We start from the raw sequence: 15,168 nt of genomic DNA, 5'->3' as shown, positions 1-15,168 counted from the left end.
TGAGCCGTATTTAGGGCGGCGGAGAGCGAGTTCCTCGCTGCCGGCTGGCGGTGCCTGGGGCCGGGCAGGGGCAGCGCCTCCGTGCCGTGAGGCCCACCGCGACGTTAGGCTGCCATAACGCCTGCCCTGACGTTGGCCTCCCGCACAGCCGTGTTCCCGGCCCCGGGAAGGTCTCCTCTCTGCCCGGGAAGGGCAGCTTGCCCAAGGAGCCTCCGAAAGCGGAGTCGTTCCTGCACGCGCACTGCCGCGGAGGCCTGCGGCCCCTCCTCGCCGCCTCGCTCGCGGGCAGAACGGGCAGCGGCGGGGTGAGGGGCAGAGCCCCCCAGCTCCCTCGTTCCTCCTTCCCTTCGGCAACCGGCATCTCCCCCTGCTCGCTGGCCTCCCGGCTCCGCTTTCCCCTTCCTGCCTCTGCTGCCCGGCCGTAGCACCGTCTGGTCCCGCTGCGGTGGGGCAGCACTCCCAGGGTGCACGGAGAGACCAAAACCGCCTTCGGGACCCTACACGACTCCATCTGATCCTGCTGCCACTGAAGAGGGTCCGCTGCCTCCAGGCAGACGATGACCACTTGCCCTGGAGCCTGTCCACACCGTGGGGCTGGCATCCGCTGCCGTGCTCTGGTCCCTTCCCCATCTTCATGGGCACAGCAGGGTGTTGGCAGGTCATTTCCCTGGGAATATGTGCCCATGTTTAACACTAATTGATGGCAAAGTGCTGGTCACAGGCTTTCTACACACTCAGTATATATTGAGTCAATATATATATATTGGCTTGTTTTGACTTCCCAGATTATTGCCTGCAGCCTGAGAGTCTATGATTTTTTTGTGTTCAATGTATTGTTAAAGGGAGCTTGAAGCGAAAAAAGGGCATTGCAGATATAGCTGCTGTTTATTTATGTGTGTATTAAACAGGGCTGTACTTGGCTAGAAAATATGAAGAATGTGTCATCGTTTCATCTCTGAGAGTGAGTGCTGTAATATTCATGTTACACACAGTCTGGAGTTGGTTGAAAGGCAGATAAAACTCTCTGGGAGAAATAAATCCAGACCAAATTAGAAGGCTCAGAGACATTAGCGGCAATACAGTGTTATGTGAAAAGGAACCGAGAGCTCTAGAGAATTAAAATTCGATCACCCCCAAAAGCCGATTTAGCTTCGGTCATCACAAGAAGTAAGTGCTGCTCAAGCCCCGATCCATGACGGCTGCTCTGAGGGTCTGTCTGCCAGCTTGTACCCTGCAAAGCAGGCAACTGCTAGCGCTCAACCTAGAGATCCTCGCTCGTGGTTTCCCGGACAGGAAGGCTCATCCCTTCCTGCAGACCTCGCTGGCATGCCACAGCCCTGGCAGCCGCTCGGGGGACCACGAGAGGGAGCAAATTTCCCCTCCGCGAATCTCCTGCCACCACGCATCCAAGCTGGGAGAGCCTGGCAGCGGCCCTTGCCTGCTGGAGGGCGACTTCGCCGGCACGGTGCCCTCACTGGGATGGTCCCTCGCCGGGATGTCCCTCGCCGTGGGGCTGACGCAGCCCTGCCAGCAGCCCCTGTGGCTGTGGGGTCAGGGCCGTCCCGCGGCCGACCAGGGACACCCCATCCCAGGCGGTGGCCTTCCCGGTGACGCTGAGCTCTGGCTAGTCGCCCCCGCGCATGGCTGCTCTGCAGTCCTTGCAGGCTCCACGGCGACTGCCAGAAAGAGGCCAAGCTCCCCAAAGCAACCGTCAGCCTCATTTTTATTCTTATCACTGGCGTTATTTGTTCAATGGGGCTTTTACTGCTTTACTGGGGGGGCCGAAAGCCCGCATGCCGACGCAGGAAGGCAACGCTCTGTGACCCCGGCAGCCGCCGTCTCTCTGGGCAAGAACAACAAAAACATTTTGTTAGGAGATATTTTAAAGCAGCAAAGAAGCACTCAGGTGATTTCCGAGGCAGGCTAAATTCAGATGTGAGCTCTTAGCGTGCGGAGGATGCATGGATGCTACATAGCCATAAAGCGGGCTCTTGGCAGTCCTTACTGTGAGTAGAAGCAATATTTGGAGATGAATCTGGAACTGCTGCAGAAAAAAAAGGCATTTCTCCTGGCCAGCCGTATCTTGCATCTAAACAGTACTTGCCTAACACAAGTGGAATACTTTATTTTCATGCTTTCAGTGCAGCTCCTGTGTGCTTGATAAAATGTACCCATAAAACTGCAAATACAAGGCAATTTGACTACTGATGGCTAATGCATCATAACAGCTAAGGAAATGTGAGCATTTAAAAATACCCCATTTAAACGTGGGGCATTACCTGCTTTACTTGCACTGTAGCAGAATAAATAAACAACGCATGTTTATTATGTTAATATTGTCCAAAGCCAAAAGAATCCGTGCACAATGTACTACTCGCTTTTTATGACTGATACATTATGCCCAGAGCCCAATGCGTGAGCAAAGGTGGAAATCAACGCCTCTTTTGCTCTGAGAAATGGCTCCTATTGTTTTATGCCTCCAGTTGAATTATTTTATGTGATTGCATCTAGCAGCAGGAACCTCCTGCATTACTGAGCGCGATGCAAGTCCCACTGAATAAGGCTGCAAAACCACCACTGATTTAATGATTGCAGGCGTTGGCCTGAGGGCTACTCTGCATTCACTGCAGGGAAAGCAGACCAGGCTGGAGGGGGCACGAAGCTCGAGCAAAAGCCCCTTTGCTGTGTGCGAGTCTTGCTGGGTTGTATGTAGCTGGGGGCAGAGGAACCAAAGAGGAGACGGCGGGGAGCAGGCTGTGGTTCCTCAGCTCTCCTTTGAACACCTGGTACAAATTAGAGCGGTTTTGGGGCTACTCCCACCCCTGCAAGCTGCCTGTGGCCCTCTAGGGAGGTCACACATCCAAGGACTCCTCCATGCGCGGCTGTGCTCCGGCTGCGCCTTCTCCTGGGCCCACTTTCTTCTACTGCAAGTCCTTCAAGGAGCTCGTTCCTGCCCAACTAGCACTGGAGGAGCAAGGATCCTCCAGCTCAGGGAAGGCTCCGCCAGGGACCTTCCAACAAACCCATAATCTCTTTTAAATTGTGTGAGAGTGGGAGGAATGAAAGGGAGTGAAATTGCCCCCTCCCCCTCCGCCTTTGCCTGGGCACTCTCAGGATTTATTGAGACAACTCCTGTGGGATGCTACATCATGTCATCCAAGACTCCGGTATTGACTCTTTTCCTGATGCTGCTGAGTGAAGAAATATGATAGCAGGAAGGATAATGAAGCAGACATGTTTTCTTCAAATCAAACTGATTCTTTCTTAAGATGGGATAAAAGGGTAAAGAACTTTCCCTTCACAATATTTTTCTCGGTAATGTGTTTTGACAATTTAATTTGAGAGTCATAGAGCAGCGAAGACAAAGTCACCTGGTGGGTGGACATTGGAGAGTTCAGTTGCCTTTGTGATGAATTGGTGATAGTACAGAGATGACAAAACAACACAGGGGGACAAGGAGGAGGCTGGCAGCACTGTCGGCAACACGCACAGGATAAATTGAACACTACACTTCATCCAGGATCTTCAATAGTCCCAGGCATCCCAATATAATTTATGAATTGCAATTAGCATTTTATTATGGCTAGCACTTGAGCCGTGCACCTATCGCTTCGGCTCAGCTTTTGCAGAAGTTGCAGGGTAAAGTTTTTGCAAATTTAAAATACCTATTTATTCAAATTAAAGCAATAAATATGCTCTAGGAGTTGCTTTCCTGCCGCTCAGCTGCAGAGGTTGCGAGTGCGAGTCCCTCGCCGAGGCTCCCCCGGGCACAGGGCAGTGCCGGACCACGTGCTTCTCCTCTCCCCCGGCTCCGAGCGGCGCGCTCGCGTGTCCGTCTCATGTTCGGCGAGTGTGCCGTGGGACCCCGCACGCTACGGTACGGCTGGGAAAGCAGCCGAGGGAAGCAGCGGGATCTGTCCGCGTCCCGCAGCTCCGATACGGGCTATCGGCAGGGCTGCGAGGGCACCGGGGCTCGCGGCTGCTTCCCGCACGCGGGCGCCTGCTCGTCCTCGCGCAGTTTAACTCCCGAAGCGCTCCGAGAGCCCCCGGCTGTGCTCCGAACTGTTCCGTCGCCTGTTATAAATACACAGGGCTCTTTGCGGGGATGTTCGTGCAGCTCTGGCAGCGCTCGCCCGGCTGCTAATGGCCCCGTTCACGCGCGGGGGCTGCGCGGCGCGTGCCAGCCTCTCCAGCCACGGGGCTGTTACCTTGCTTGGCTGCTCCGGCAGCTCTCCCGCGCCGCTCCGAACGGCTGGCGCCGGCACTGGGCACCGCAGTCTGCCGGCGTGCACGAGAAAGTCCTCATCTCGCAACGCCGCTGTTTTAAAATTCATGGAATTTCCAAGCACCAACTTTTAAGCCGGGACCAAACACTCATTTCTTTCGTAAACACCCTTTCGCTTCCCCCCTCTGCTGAGCAGCTTTTTGCCGCCGGCTGCTTTGGGGCCTTTGCTTATTATCAGTGTTTTGCTCTTTGCCACCCCACGGGTCCGGTCCACAGATTCCTTTCCTAAAGGGGAAACAGGGAAACAACTTTCCATTTAAAGACCCGCTTCCCACGCACGGCAGCGGAGACTGGTAAAAAACCCGCGTCTGCCCTCCCTCACTGCGGCCATCACCGCGGCGTCGGGGCGGCAGGAGGCACCGGGGAGGCGTTAACGCCTCTCTTCAGCTGCTCAGGAGGGTTTTCCAGTTTCCCCGTGCGTTTTGGCAGCGTGTCACAGTCTAATTGTTGGAAACGAGAGCAGGAAATATTAGCGGCCCCGGCACAATAGGATTTTAATTTAGCTTCGGGGCAGGAGCGGGTGTCTAGCAGCGCGCCAGGCCCCGGCGCTGCCGCCGCGCGCGAGGCGCCTGCCGTTTGCCTAATGGCTCGCGCGAGCCGGGTAATTCTGCAGGGATGCGACGGACTTAATTGGGCTCGTGCTTAAACACCCTCGTAATGCGCGGCGCGCTGCGCGCTCCGAGCGTCGTTATTAAACAGCCCATTTCACTTTTTAATGATCATCTCGGATCACCGTAACAGCGATCAGCAAATAATCCCGGACAAATAAACATCTGTCTTCGGCATTAGCGCGGCACGGGGCGCCGCAGGGCTGGGAGCCCGGCCAGGCGCCCGGCTCTGCCCGCCGCTCCCGCGGCCGGGAAAGCGGGAAGGGGCCACCGGCAGGGACGTGCCGCCGGGCGGGCGGGCGGGCGGGCGGCACCGGGGCTCCTCGCACCGCCGCCGTGACATTGAGCCGAGATACGGGGCAGCGCTGAGTTATTCCGCTGGCGAGAGGGGCTCGCAGGACGGCGTGTTGCTCCTCTGCAGTGTAATTAATAGTCTTTAGATTAAATATGAAATCATTCCCAGTCATTAATAATTTAGGCGCGGCGTGGCGATCTTTAGAGAGCAGCAGCACTTCGTATTCCTCGCGAGCGCGTCGCTGGAAACGCTTTGGGGGAAGCCGGGCGCCCTTTCATCCATCTCAATTACGCTCGCCGCTCGCCGCGCTCCTTCCTCGGCGGCGTCCCGCGAAGGTGCAGGCTCCTTCGCTCCCCTCTCCCGCGAGCGGGTGTCGAATGTCGCCCGCGGGTCTCGGCGGCAGCGAGGGGACGGCGCGTTGCGGCAGCAGCAGTTTGCATTACGGCGCCGTCGCTCACCCGAACCCCCCGGCGCCTCGGCCCGATCCCGGCCCGGCTCCGGAGCGCCACGAGCCCGTGGGAAGCAACGGTGCCCCAAGGAAACGGCTCTTCAAATGCTATCGGAGGGGGGTAATTGCTAATTAAACTGGACGCAAGAGCGGGCAGGGGTTACGGAGCAGATCACCGAGGCCGACTGCGTTTTGGGGGGCCAGCCGGCCCGATGGCGCTAGCGCTGCTGCGCGGCGCCGAGGGATGCGAAAATAGGAACATAAGGGAGCATATTAATGAATATGGAAACCTTCTTTTCTGGTATTGCGCGCTCATAAATGAATCCACTTTATAGAGCCATAGCAGAGAGGAAATGACTATTCGGAGCCTGATTTATCTGCTCAAATGCTTTGTAGTACTTCAGATTAATAAAAATATTTAATAAAGAATCAAGATGGTTTATCTGTAATGCAAAGAGAATCACATCCCCTGTATTTTTATTACTGAAAAATTGGAAGCGGGAAGAAATAATGATATAAGCTACTGTATAAATGACAAAAATACCCATTCTAGTTATATGCATTGCTGTACAATCTCTTTCTATCCTATAAACATAATATATTCTTATGCCTATTTCAACTGATTCAGTAGTCATATGCTGCATTGTGCAGTTTAATACCATCCCATCCTCAACAGCTCTGGCAAGTGATTAAATAAGAAATAAATTTTGCTGTCATTGCATTTAAAATCAAATCAAGGATCATTTGTTACCCCAAACGAACGAGTTATCCTTCTCTGCTCGTAAGTAGGCTGCTGTTTGCTGAAGCATTTAGAAATGTATATATAGTAAACTCTTTGCATAATGGCTTGTACTGTAATATGATCTTTATGAGCCTGCCGCTCCAGAGACACTTGGAAGAACCAATAAACAGCGCATTGCTTTTTTAATTTAAAGTTATAGGTATGAGACATTTCCTCGTCTCCTTATATCCGTCTGAGGCTCGTTGGCTGCGCCGCAGAATTGGGGCGAAAACTTTGCTTTCCGCCGGCGCTCGCCAGAAAGGGGGCAGCCGGGGTGGGAGGAGAGTCCCAGCCTGAACCCGAACCCGAACCCAAACCCGAACCCAAACCTGAACCCGAACCCGAACCCGAGCCCAGCATCCATCCCGCCGCGGGCGCTTTGCCCCGGCACGGCCGCCCTCTCCGTCCCCGAGAAATGCGGGCGCCGGTGACCCCCGCTCGGCCACCCGGGAATTCGCGCGGGAGGGAGAGACAAACTGTCCAATTTGCCAAGTACATTAAATTTAATATCACTGCCTTGTTAATGGCCCTTCTTGTTGTAATGTGTAATATAAACTTAAAAATTAATTGCGGCACCTTCTAAAGCTTCTTTAACTGCTTCTGAAATGAAACCTGGCTAATAACCATAATTTTAAAGGCCATTCTTGTTAGAAGCCTGGTCTGACCAGATTTCTTTTGTTGGCTCATTATTTTAATTCCTCACCTCCCCTAGAGATTTGCATTTTCCGAATATCCGTGTGTCGCCTCTGGAAGTTACTCAAGCGCAATCGTTTTTTCCTACGGGCCTCCCTGCCGGACGGGCAACGCTGCAGAGCGCTGGCCGGCGAGCGATCCATCCCCCGTCCCCGCGTGGGGAAAAAGGCCACTACGGGAATCTCTTCTCTTAGAAAGATTAAAAAAAAAACCCCAAAACATTGGGAACATTCTAAGAAAAAAGTGGCTGTTGTCAGGTGCCGGCCGGCACTCGCTGCCTCTGGCAGCTTAAAGGCCCTTGAAGCTTCCCTCCTCCCCAGTTTTCCGCTTTTCCTGGAAAACAGCCCTCGCGCGGGGGGTTTTGCCGGGTGGCCGGCGCCGGAGGCTCGCTCCGTCCCCGCCGCTCGGCCCAGCGCGCGCTGCAAATCCCGCCAAATCCGGCGGGTAAATTATTTGTTGCAAATTATTTGCTCAGCTTTAATTATCAAGTTTTGGCACCCATTAGTTAAACCGGTTAATTTTATTACAGAGAAAACAACAAATCACAAGGCTGACAATAATGAGGATGAACAGGCATTTAATTATCCTTGTTCTAGACAGAACAATTATTAATTTTAAATTGCAAAAACTCATTTGAAAAGTTTGGAGTCTGGAGAATTATCGCGGGGAGCGTAATATTGCTGCGGGAGATCTACGGTCCGGTGTTTCATTAATACCGGTAAATCAGGCGAATCAATTCCTCCACCAGCCTCTTCCTCCCCGTTGTAAAACACGGAAATAAAACCAATAAACTTTGGAGCTGGGGCTGTCTGTGTCAGCGGGCGAGAAGGTGCCCCGGCGCCTGTTCAAGCGGCCTAGGGAGCCTGGGAAGCGCCTTGGCCGGCACGTCGGAGACCCTGGATGCGCGAGAATGACCGCGGCCGAATTTGCTGCAGCTGGTGGAGGGAAGACTTTGGAAAACGTTTTTGGTGGCCAGAGGACAGGGCTGGTCTGCAAGGAGCAGCCGGGCCAAGGACGCGCGTCTCAGCCGCGGCCGCAGCGCGGGTTAGCCGGGCTGGTGCTGCTGAGGAAGGCGCGACGGACCTAGGCGCGATGGACCTGGGAGGGGACGAGGAAGGTGCTGTGGCCCCAGGTGAGGATGAGGAAGGCATGAGGGCCCGAGGTGGGAACGAGGAAGGAACGATGGCCCTAGGTGGGGTGAGGAAGGCGGGCTGGCCCTAGGCGTGACGTCCCCAGGTGAGGATGAGGAAGGTGGTGGCCCTAGGCACGATGTCCCTAGGTGGGGAAGAGGAAGCCATGAGGGTCCATGGTGAGATGTCCCTAGGTGAGGATGAGGAAGGTGGTGGCCCTAGGCATGATGTCCCCAGGACGGGATGAGGAAGGTGCAATGGCCCTGGATGTGGTGTCCCTAGGGGGGGGGGGATGAGGAAGGCTTGATGTCCATAGGAGGGGACAAGGAAGGTGCAATGGCCCTGGATGTGGTGTCCCTAGGAGGGGATGAGGAAGGTGCAATGGCCCTGGATGTGGTGTCCCTAGGGGGGAACGAGGAAGGCTTGATGTCCATAGGAGTGGACAAGGAAGGTGCGATGTCCCTACACGTGATGTCCCCAGGAGGGGACAAGGAGGCCTTCGCTAGCTTGTGCCCACCTGATGCACGGCGGCACCGATTAGCTCAGCGTTGAAACCATCTTTTGGCAAAAAAGGGGAAGAAAAGTAGGAAACAAAAAAAATCTCAGGCTTCCTTCTCGAAGAAACAAATGAAATCTCATCATTTATCCCCAGTGGTCAGTGGCACAGATAACATTTTTCAAAGTGTAATTGCAGTCAATTGTACTTTCCCCCCAGTGCCCGTCAGCTCATCTTAGCTGCCGTGATAAATGTTAGCTTTTAAGCAAGAATGGATTGATTATTAATAGCTTAGATACCAGTTACAGGAACTGCAATAAAACTAGATTTTAATTTCCCTCTCTATTAAGGAATCTCATGTTTCATTCAACGTAGAGAGAAAATAGGGTTTTTTTTGCAAAGATATTAGATTTACTGCCACTATAAAAGACCGTTGATGCACCTAACTGGTTTATATTTGACTGGTTTTTAAGTAACAGCTAGTCTGGTGGGTCGCGATGTCTCACCTGTGCCGGCTCCGGCCCCGCTGCCTGGGACAGAGCCGCGGCCGGGCAAAACCGTGGGGAAGGGACATCTGGAGCATCAGGAAAGCGTCTCCTCGGCAAAAAAGTGCCCCGTGGGAAGAGTCGCCTCCTGCCCCGGCCGCACCGGTGGGGTTCCGATGGGTTCGGGGGTTTCGAATCCAGCATTTCGATGCTTCGGGTTTCTCGCAGCAGAGCCCGATGCTGATTTCCAATCCGCTCCAACCTCTTTCTTGTGCATTCCTGTTCGCCATTAAAAAAAAAAAATCCCTACAGAAAATCACTTAATCAGGGTAGAGATGTTTCGGGTGTGATTTGTGTCTAAAGCAGGAGAGAAAGCATAAAAGCTGCCTTGACTGAAGAACGTAGTTGTGCATTTTAATCTCTTATAACTTACTTTTATGATGTAATTCTGAATTATGTTATTGCATTTGTATTTAGAGAGCACACCAGATGGTGCATGCAGTAACACTTTAAATTAGGGTTTCCCAAATACACATTAAATTTAGATTTAATAAGACAGTTATCACATGGGGATTAAATACCAATTGATTATTTATAAAATATCACAGCTCAGCAAACTGTGCAACTCAGCCATCTTATTGCACCGTAACTGATACAGAGCAAACGCGCCTTGAAGCATCGGTTGGGATTTACGCTCCAGGCGTCTCCGCTGGGGCGCTGCGGCCGGGCAGCTCCGCGCCCGGAGGCGGATTGCTGTTTCGGACGAGCAGCAATCCCTGCAGGGCACAAGGAGACAGGATTTACTGCTCGCCCGCAGCGGTAATCGCTCTCCTAACCTCTGCGCTTGATCTCCTCCCTGCCCACATAGCCCAGAGCCCGGCGGCACCACCGTGGGCAGCTGTGCACAGCCCCTTCGGGCACGTACCACCACGCACAACCCTCGGGCACGTACAGCCGTGCTCATCCCCTTCGGCCACGCACAACCCTTTGGCCACGCACAACCTTGTGTGTCCCCTTTGGGCACGTACCACCACGCACAACCCTCAGGCACGTACGGCTGTGCTCATCCCCTTTGGCCACGCACAACCGTGCACAACCGTTCGGCCATGTGCAACCACGTGTGTCCCCTTTGGGCACGTACAACCATGCACAACCCTTCGGGCACATACGGCCATGCTCATCCCCTTTGGCCATGCACAACCTTGTGTGTCCCCTTTGGGCACATACAGCCATGCACAACCCTCGGGCACGTACAGCCATGCTCATCCCCTTCGGCCGTGCACAACCCTTCGGCCATGTGCAACCATGTGTGTCCCCTTTGGGCACGTACAACCATGTGTGTCCCCTTTGGGCACGTACAACCATGCTCATCCCCTTTGGCCACGTACAACCACGTGTGTCCCCTTCGGCCATGTGCAACCATGCAGAACCCTTCGGGCACATGCAGCCATGCTCATCGCCTTTGGCCACGTACAACCATGTGTCCCCCTTTGGGCACATATAACCATGCACATCTCCTTCAGCCATGTACAACCGTGCACAACCCTTCGGCTACATACAACCACGCTCATCCCCTTTGGGCACATACAACCACGCACCGCTCTTTGGACGTGTGCATCTGTGCATATCCCCTTTGGCCATATACAACCATGTATGTCCCCTTCAGCCACCTACAACCACGCACAACCCTCTGGGCACATACAACCATGCACATCCCCTTCGGCCACCTGCAGCCATGCACAACCCTTCGGGCACACAAAACCAGCTGCCGGCTCCGTGACGCTGGCCCAGCACGGAGCCGCGCGCGGTGCAGCTCTGCCCGCGGGGTGCCAGCAGTGGCGAGCGCCACCCGGCCCTGTACGCGCTGATCTGCCGTTGCCCAGAGCGTGCCTGTTCCGCGAAAACATTTAAGATCCTTTCCTGCCACTGAATTTTTATTATTATTATTATTATTCAGAACCGCAATATGCTGCTCATATACTCTGGGTAATTTAGTTTTCTAATCAAATTGATTTCCATTCAAATGAATTCTCTTGTCCGTCTCTATTCCAGTAATGTTATTTTGAGCATAAGCCATGTCTGGGTACAAATGTATAATCAAACGGCTGGATGCAGAGGGCATTGTGGTACTTTCGGGTGAATCAAAGAGAAGTTAAATTATAGAAGCTTTTAGGTGCAATAATTCATGTGTTGTAACTTCTGGTTGGGCCCAGCGAGCGAGATTACGTTCCCCTCCCGGATTTATCTGTCTTCTCGGTTTGTGGCTCTGCGTTTCTGCTTTTTTCCCCCCGGTTTTGTCCTTGCACTGGATTGGACTGATGGAATTTCTCTCCCAGCGGGAGCAGAGCCCCGGCGCAGCCCCCCATCCCTGAGCCAGAGCCACCGCGTCACTCCCGGGTGCGAGCCGGAGCCCGGCAGCGACACGGGCGTCACGGCGCGCACTAGGAGACGATGCGCTTCCCACCCTTCGCCCTTTATTTGTATTTTCCGTCCCGCCGACGTACATGAGGCCGCGCCGGGCTGGAGCGCTGCTCCGCAGCCCCTTACGAACGGGCTCGGCGCAAAAGCCGCCTATAAATAAGGAACCCCGGAGCGTCCCCGGGCCGCGGCGGCAGCCAGCGCGCGCCGCCCTGATTTACGGCAGCTGCTCGCCGCTCTGCTCCGCCATAAATCTCAGCCCTCGCTTGGCTGTGCCGGAGCCTCCCGGTTGCCCCGATTCCTGGGCCGCAGCAGCGCAGGATGGAGGGAGCTCCGGCCGCAGACTCGCTGCCGAGGCCGGGGAAGCGGGAACCGGTTTGGTTCCAGGGAGCGGGAGGCTCCCGGGGTCCCGCGGTGCTCCCGCCTCCTTGGTGCCCCAGGATCGGGCGGCTCGGTCCCACCGTGTCCCGGGACGTCCCTGTGCTGAGCCCCAGCCCGGCCCAACAGCCCGGCGGTGCCCGAAACGCGTCGATCCGCAGGGCTTTCCCGGGGCCGGGCCGGGGGCTCGCTGTGCCAAACCGCCCTTCCGCCGGCACGCACCGGCCTCTTCCCAAAAACGGGGCTTCCAGGGCAGCTTCCAGCGACAGGAAGGTTTTAAAAAAAAACCCAGAGCAGAGCTCCGGCTACCGAAGAGCCGAAGCGCCTGCTACCGATAAACTTCCATCTTCCGTGAAAACCCGCGGAAAAATGACAAATCAGTTTGCAAAGGTGATTTTTCAGTTGCAGGCGCCTGCAGCTGGGAGAAACCCCGGAGCAGCCGGGATGAGCCGGGAGGGAGCCGTGCCGCTGATCGGAATAAGGACGGAATTGGGGGCCCGCGACCCGGCTGGGGGAGGCCGCGGCGGGGCTGAGCGCGGCACCGGCGGCGGGCGCCTCTCTCCCGGCCGCCTCGAGTTTATTCCACCCGCTTCTCCGCAGGGCGCTAAATGCCGCGCCGGCCCATTCCGGCTTACAGAAATCCCGCGCCGCAATGAAAGGAACATTATCTCGCCGCTCTAAAAGGCCGTTCCCCCCCCCCGCTCCCCGCTCTCCCTCTCCACATTTCTACGGCAACGTCGTTTACTTGGTTAAATAACTCATTTATCTTTTTATACTCTCTGCGGATCATAATACACCCACTCTGACAATGCCGCACACCAAAGACCTAATTTTAGAAATGGTGTTTATAAGTAATCAGTTTGAAATATTGGAGCAGTCGCATGATGGTTTTTTTTCTGAAATACTGACGTTTGCAAGAAAGCTGCTCATAAGGAAAATTCTGATTATAACAACTCATTTAGAATAAATCAGTTTGAAATGGTTTATATAACACAGCGGTATGTGTTGCACATGAGGATCCAAGTTTCTGAGCTTTTTTTTTTTTTTTCCCCTTTCAGTAAGATGAGATTAAATGAAACCCCAAACGCTCGTGGTTTGGGGCACTTTCTTTTTTTTTCTGTTGATAAGCGGAGGAAATGCAGCTTCTCAGCAATTTTATGGCCAATTGGGTTGGGAAGAAAAAAAAAAAAAAGGCAGGCAAAAAATTGCAGGGAGCGGAATCGCAGCGCTGCCGCCTGTCCCGCTCGTCCCGGCGCCGCGGCAGGGGATCCCGCGGGAACGCCGACCCGCGCCCGGAGCCGCCGGCAACCCGGGGGCGGCGGGACCTCCTGGCTCTGCCGGCGGCCTCACCCCAAAGCGAGGCCCAGCAAACTCGTCTCACACGTGGGTCCCTGGCTGTCGGCTGGTCTTTAATTCCTGCCGAAGGGCTGGGCTGGACGTCAGACCCGGGAGCGGGGGGCAAAGGCGCTGCCTGTCCCATCCCATCCCATCCCATCCCATCCCGTCCCATCCCGTCCCCCCGGCACTGGCGTCGCCCCGCCAGCTCCTGCGTGGAGGCGGACGGGGCCGGCCCGGCTCTGCCCAGCTTCCGCAGCCCGCGCCGAAAGGAAATAGAGGAGAGAAAAGCTTTTAATTGTAATTTACTTTATTATTTTGTAAATGTGAATTTTACAAAGCGTTTTACAATTAATGATCACATTGGGTTTGTTTTTTTTTTAAATGGATTTTTCATCATATGAAAACAGCTATGAGCACAGTTCCAACTGGGGTGGGGGGGTCCTTAATCTTTTTTTTTTTTTTTTAGTTACTGATATATTGTGTCAGCCATGGCTACAAAATAACAGTCTTAACTATACAGAGTAAGAGCACATAAATACTAGTGAATAATGCACAATAAAAAAAAGCTAGCATCTTTCGTGGCTGAGACAGTTGAGAAACATAATTCAGTGGTACTGTGAGATTCTTCTTACAGCACAGAAAGTATTTTTAACAGTCATGAATTACAGTACTACTTAATACCCTATGAAGACGTTTTAAAAACAACCTTGTACTTTAAGTCCTTTTTCCCAAACATTCTGTCCAAAGGATTAATGTTCTATTTGAATCAAGTGCCATCCAAATGTTCAAGTCAAAAATATTTATACATTTATACTTAGTTGTTTTTTTATTTATTTTTTTGTCTGCTAAAAATAGTATTGCAAGTTTTGGCTTTTCTTTTTGACATAAAAATCACAATCGTGTGCAAAACGCTTAACAGTGGAAGAAACTGTGAGGGTTTTCCAATTTGAGTGCTTTAGACTTCAGCATATCCGGTGCGGTTACTGGCGGGGGATTTCTGCCTGTCTGGAGACCCTCGTTTTTCGAGCCACCTTACAGCAAGCCCTGGCCACCTCGGGCCCGGCAGCAGGCGCGCTTGGCGCTCGCTCGCTGACGCGGTGACAAATTTATACAGCAGGAACACTCCGAAACAGTAGTCGAAGCCCGAGACAGCTACGAACTCTCAATTTTGTGTTTTGAATTTACTGCCGGGAGAGGCAAAGCGGGGCTGTCTCTTCGTTTGCAGTGGGTTAATGGGCCGTACACCCTTCTCCACTCGCAGCAAGTCATTTCCATAAAAATAAGCAATCTGAACAAAACCTTAGCAGTAAAAACGACTGAGGAAACGCATCAGTCCTTTGCCGGATACTATGCCTACGATGCTCCGGTCCTTTAAACGAGCGTTAAGCCGTGAACAATTCCAGTTTGGCGTTTGCTAATAAAGCGGCACCGGGTCACGTCGGACCCTCTTTGCTTCGCCGGCACCGCATGCGAGGACGACCCCGGCGAGGCGAGACGCCGGGAGCGCGCCGGCTCGGCGGAGGCGCCGGGGGACGCGGTTTTGCCGGCTGGGAAGCACCAAGCCGGCAAAGCGGCTCGGAGGACCCATTTCTGCCGCTCGGACTCACCGGGGTCCAGCAGGCACCGCGGGAACCGCCGACTCCGGGGGTCCCTGGCACCGTGGGGACCGCCGGCCCTGGGGGTCCCGGGGGTCCCCGGCACCGTGGGAACCGCTGGCCCTGGGGGTCCCGGGGGTCCCCGGCACCACGGGAACCGCCGGCCCCGGACGTTTGCTGCAGCTTTTGGCCAAAACTGGAAGTGCCCAGCGCTAACG

Source organism: Apteryx rowi, unplaced genomic scaffold (genome assembly GCF_003343035.1).
Source record: "Apteryx rowi isolate R43461 unplaced genomic scaffold, aptRow1 scaffold_19, whole genome shotgun sequence".
Taxonomy (NCBI): Eukaryota; Metazoa; Chordata; class Aves; order Apterygiformes; family Apterygidae; genus Apteryx; species Apteryx rowi.
The sequence above is the reverse complement of the archived record's forward strand: the minus strand, read 5'-3'. Positions refer to the sequence as shown.